This window comes from Leuciscus leuciscus (assembly GCF_965113295.1).
Source record: "Leuciscus leuciscus genome assembly, chromosome: 6".
In the NCBI taxonomy this organism is placed as follows: domain Eukaryota; kingdom Metazoa; phylum Chordata; class Actinopteri; order Cypriniformes; family Leuciscidae; genus Leuciscus; species Leuciscus leuciscus.
This window is the reverse complement of record NC_138730.1, coordinates 33566519-33572528: the sequence shown is the minus strand read 5'-3', so window position 1 is coordinate 33572528 and position 6010 is coordinate 33566519. Positions and strand designations below refer to the sequence as shown.

The window sequence follows — 6010 nt, the reverse complement described above, 5'->3', positions numbered from 1 at the left end:
TCTCAAGTGTGAAAGCAATTTGTTTTGTTGTGATTGGACAAAATTCACACCTGACCTGACTCTTGTTACTTGTTATGAATTTCTTCCAAAAGGATTGCATTAACCGAATAATTGTTTTAGTGAAATTGACATATGAAGGCCAAGGATGGTAACCTCTGCTTTAACCCATCCAAGTTAGTGCACACACACAGAAACCGGGATGGCAATGCACACCCATTATGCTGTGGCGCCCGGGGAGCGGTTGGGGGTTTGGTATCTTGCTCATGGGCACTTCAGTCATTTTCTACCAGTACTGGAATCGAACCAGCAACCTTTGGGTTTCCAGTCAGACTCGCTAACCATTAGGCCCACAAAACATCGTTGAAACATTATGCATATATTATTATTTGGTGAAACATCCATAAAAAAATTATAATAGAAAAAGCTCTTCATTGCCCTTTTAATCTCAGTGTTGTGAATAGTCATCAGAATAGCTATCAGTATAGCACAGATTAAAGTGAAAGTTTTGTCATCTTGAGCTAGTTCATTATGTATACAGTATATCTTGTTTCATAGCTAACGTCAGTACCAATCTCGAAAGTCACATAAAACGCATTTGTAGACTAAACGAAGCTCAAAAAAATGTCTAGTTCCTACTAATTCAAACAAGTTAATTGCTGTAATTACCTTTGAGCTCGAACTGTCTGCATCAAATAAAATTATTTCTATCTGATATGTAAACATGATATTAAAATTGAATACAGAAATGTGAACCGGTGGCCTCCATGCATACATAATCTGACTTAAAAATTTGTTAAAAATGAAATCCACTTCCTGATATTTAAATATATGTATAACGTGTGTGTGTGTGGAGCTGCACCTTGTTGGCCAGATGGTTGAAGACCTCGGCTCACACGTCTGGCTTTCACAGTGCCGGTGGAACCACTCACCTTGTGTGACTTTGGCCGTTACTGTAAATCCGTGAGGACTGATGAATGTGAATGTTTTGCATCAGACTGTACTCTGTGACATTGTCTCAGTGTCCTCTTTCTCGGGAGAGCAGGGTACACGATTCCCTGTGGAAGAAAGCAGAGTTGCCCTCTAGATGTATGACCGTGTTTGATTAGTGGTGATACACTGGAAAAAAGGATTTCCTTTAAAACTGTTTTCAGTTACACTATATTAGGTGTCTTTAACCACTGTACTTGCATCAGAAAATAGTCATTGTTAGGTCAATGTACTTATTGTGTTCAAAACACTTTTGCTGCTATTGAGGTGGGATATGGGAATGGTTAGGGACAGGTTTGGTAGTATAGGTTTAAGGGTGGGTTAACAGTGTAATTATAGTGTAATTACAAGCAGGTATTTAATATATATATATATATATATATATAAGTCCAATGGAAAAAAAAGTATGTACACAATAAGTGCATTGTATCAAATGATTATTTTAAATGTAGGACATAGTAGTTAAAGACACCTGATATAAAATGGGAACCAGTTTTCATTTAGAAATTGCTAGTACATTTCACAAAACTGCAAGTATTACTTTTTTTTTTTTTTTACTACTTTCAAAAATATTTGTTTACAGTGTGATTCTGTGATTTTTAGCTTTCATTGCACGCTTTGCATTGCATTGCATATTGTATGCGTGATTCCATTTTTGTTAAAAGCACCAACTCTGCTCCTTAAAGTTCTTTGTATTTACACAAAATACATCTGCCATTCTGAATCGGTTTTTAGGGAGGGAGCCAGGAGCGTTTCCTTTAGATCGTGTTTAAACAACAAGCCGAAACACCTTTTCAGAGCAGGTAGCACGAGTCTGCTCACTTGTAACAGTACTGCTATAGTGATAAGCGTTTGTTTGTCTTGCTGTCTGATGATGCATTTCTATATAGATTTTCTCTGAAGCTACGTCCTCAGGGGGGTGCTTAGGGCTTAGTCCCATAGTCTGTAATGAAGACAGCTGTCTGACTAACTGTGTGGCCCGTCAGCGCTTAATCCATTTTCCTGGCATTCTTTATCCTTCATTCTCCTGCACGCAAACAGCATTATGTCAAGCTTTAAATGAACTATCAGCTATTGGAGAGTAATTACCCATATTAAGTTTAAATTACTCCTCACAATACCGGGATGATGTTATTACCCTCTGGAAAAAAAAATCAATGCGCTAGTGTTTGGAGTTCAGGCACAGCACACTGTGTGTGTGTGTGTGTGTGTGGGCGCACCTGCTTTCATAATACATCTGCTGACCTTGCTATCTGCAGCGAATGGTGAAAACGCCACTGAAATGGGCCTTGATCACTGGCGCATCAAACCGTACGCAGGATGGTGACATTGATCTCATAAAATGTTTCTTTTATACCCAACCAGCAAATCATGATCAAATTTAAAAGTGTGTTGTTGAAAAACATTTGAAATAAAACGTTATTATTTAAAGGGGTGGTATAATGCCCTTTTCACAAGATGTAAAATAAGTCTTTGATGTCCCCAGAGTGTGTATGTGAACTATTAGCTCAAAATACCACACAGATAATTTTATATAGCATGTTAAAATTGTCAAGTTTTGAGGGTGAGCAAAAACGCACCGTTTTGTGTCTGTTCCTTTAAATGCAAATGAGCTGCTGCTCTGGCACAGAGGGCGGAGCTTCAATAGCTTGCACTCACACAGACATGCAGTGAAAGTTTCAAAAACTTTTAGCCTTTTATGTTCAAACCGGATTCAGACAATGATGGAGAGACTCAAGAGGAAGTGACAACATGTAGAATGCAACAGGACGTTTCTGAATGGTTAGTTGATGAACTTATGTAGCTTATGTGTAGTTATCTTCAGTCATTGATTAGCATATTCTGTCTTGATAATCTATAAATCGTCTTCCGGGGGGCGGGGGTTTATGTACATTTTAGGGTTGGTGATGTCACTAACCTGGGAGAAATGTTGTGTAGTCCCAACCAGCTGTTTGTTGTAGTCCTTAAAAAGCGATTTCTTTAAAATCAAATATCTTCCTTTGCTTTGAACTTTGAGCGTTGTAACTTTACAGATGTTGTTTATGCTCAAACAGCAATATTACACACTAACTAAAGTTAAAAAGTGAAATCATAATCAACCACCCCTTTAAACACCAATGTGACAAACAGTTTTTAAAGAGCGTTATGTACATATAATAATGATAAAATAATTTGAAGGTTCTGTGGTTACTGATGAGGTATTGTTGGCATTGCTAAAATTTCATGTCAGTTACCTAAATTAATATAATTATAAGAAAAGGTTACTAAAAACTACTGCTAAACTTTCGGTGTTTTGCATATTCTGGCAAATGCAACAACAACAAAAAAACACTTTTTAAGATTGTTAGATTTTCTAATGCAGGTGTCAATGTAACCCCTTGCTCTTTTGTGTGAGTATTCAGTCTAAACAAAAACACACCTCTAAGCACATCAAAACTATTCAAATCTTCACAACCCCGTCTTGCCTGAACATGACCTGGGTCAGTGCGGCGGAGAAGCCTTTAAAAGTGTTAATGCAGCTGGTGTTTGTGAATGCGCTTCTGAATTCAGGCCCTCATAGCTCTGCCTATCTCATTTAACATTTAAATGACACCTAACAAATGGCTCACACAGAGATGGATAGCGAAGCAAAGGTGATCCCAGCACCCCATTATGGGTTAATTGAAAAAAAAGAAGCCCACTGGATAGTGGAAGCCCCGTGGACCAAGCAAACTGCTGGATTGGCTCCAGGCCATTACTCAGCCACAGAAAATGTTCTAGTGCTATTACTTAATGTCCTTGGCAAAAGTCTCCACAACATTTGTACTAGCGTTACAGTTACTCAAACTAATGTCCATAAACATGTCTGGCTGGTTTATAATTAGGTCAGTTCAAACATTATAACCGATAATGATAAAGATGAAAAATCTCTTGATGTATAACCTTCCCTCCACAGTATAATTTCATTTTAAGTGCCCTAGAGGTCAGGGTTATTATCGTAAAAAAAAAAAAAAAAAAAAAAAACAGTAAAAAACTTTATGTTAAAGCTGGAATAAAATATAAATATTAGATGAAAAACTTGAAATGTTGCCTTGGCAACTAAAATAAGTTTACGTAAACTTACAAAATACATAAAAACTAAAACTGAACTATAACTGAAACTAAAATGATAGTAAAATCAATCACATAAAAATAAATAAATAAAATTAAAATTAAAACTGAAAATAAAAAAACAAGAACTAAAAAAAACCCGATAATTATACATAACTAATAATTAAATAACTACAGACTAACTATTACAGTGCGTTTTATACCTTTGCCAATTCATTGCTCAGGCGTATACAAAAAAGTGTGATCGAAGGAATTTCATTCATAGAGAACATTTCAGATGAGTCATTATTTGTGAAACATTTACAGACATCTGCTCATGTAGCCTTTCAACATAAATCATGATCATAGCATATAGGGAAGTGGCTGTAATGACATTTAAATTTCCATTTTCTTTCTGTCACCAAAGTGATTCAAATGCAGCATGCAGTTACCCCATTATATATATATATAGCTAGAACATCCCTAGATCCTGCTGACAATAAAACTCCCTTATTTCGAAACCTGGTTTAAAAAAAAAAATTCCATTAATTTGTCACATGTAACACAAATTACCATAGATGCCATAGACAAACTTTGAACATAGCATTCTATACTTTAATACCCAGAGCTGGGAATGGGATTACTTACAAATTATAGTGGGTTATTTGTCCAAATTACATGACAAAAATTGTTAATGTAATCTAGATTTTAGGTAATGTATTCTGATTACTTTTTGATTACTTTTTAGATTATATTTAACTTAACTTGTATATCACATTGATTTGAATAGGATAATATTGTACCATAGTGCAATAAAAATACAAAGAGAAAGACAATATTCCATTCTTTGTTATCAACAACATGAAGTGCATTAAATATTACATTACATCAGGGTTTCCCAAATTGAGGTTTGTGATGGAACTGCAGAGATTCATGAAAAGCTATAAAGTAATTAAATCATAAAAAATTGAATAAATAATCAAAATAATTCATTTAGTATATATTTACTAAAAAATATATTTGTTAACTGCATGTCATGTGACAATTAACCGACTTCAGAGAACTGTGAACTTAATACTATTAGCCTATTATTATTGATAGCCTATTATTATTGACTTAATTTTATTATTGACCTAATTTATTAAATTAAAATCTAAGGGTTTACTTCAAAAAGACTATAGGACAAAGAAGTTCAGCTGACAAAAACGTTAGGGAATCCCTGCATTGCATAATGTGAATTTGTACAAGTTTGAAAGACAAAAGTCTCCAGAGACATTAATACATGGATAAATGGCTCATTGAGTAATAATTCAAATAATAATGAATGTGTTTGTCAGGAGTTGATTAGATATGCAATGTTAAGAAAACACTTCTTAAAAGTGAAATGATTTCTGTACTAAATCCAGTAAACATGCTGTGTGGCTCTCAGTTTTCAGTGAGAAACTCATGATGACTACTATAGACAGACTATAGGCTAGTCTGTGTGTGCAATTCCACAAACCTGGAAGAACTTCTGAACGTGTATAAGCAATAGACCTTTATAGAAAAGATCATTTAAAATACAACAAACACGTAGAATCAATGAATTAATGATCATTTCCTGCTGTTGTGGGAATAACATGTAGGCTAATCATCAATAGAAAAGTACATGTAGTTAGTTTACCAGCAAACCCAGCAGCACTGCTTATACCTAAGAATCTTGCAAGTCTGAACTTCACAAGACATTGAGGGAGAGCGGCAGACAGACAGACACGCCCGCGCGACATCCGTTCTGCTTGTGCGCGCTCTCGCTCGCTGTGACGCTCGAGTGTCTGAAGGGTTTCAGTCTGTGCGCGTGTTGTTGACGGTCAGACAGACTAGAGGGAGAGAGAGAGAGAGACAGCGGACCCGGAGCGATCATCCTGAGGCAAGTCCCTTTGAAAGACGACAACGGGCTCACCTATATACTTTGTTA

General features: G+C 35.8%; 1 protein-coding gene across 2 annotated transcripts in view; it reads left to right on the top strand.

Annotated features, from left to right (window-relative positions):
- Positions 1–5817: 5817 nt before the first annotated feature.
- The window catches only part of skila (SKI-like proto-oncogene a), a 31701-nt gene continuing 31508 nt past the window's right edge, over positions 5818–6010 (top strand). Inside the window, exon 1 of one of the 2 annotated variants that reach the window (XM_082171890.1) lies at positions 5818–5962. The gene's annotated coding sequence lies outside the window, so the exon portion shown is untranslated. Of the gene's footprint in view, positions 5967–6010 lie in introns of both variants that reach the window. The other variant, XM_082171891.1, reaches the window with a different exon arrangement.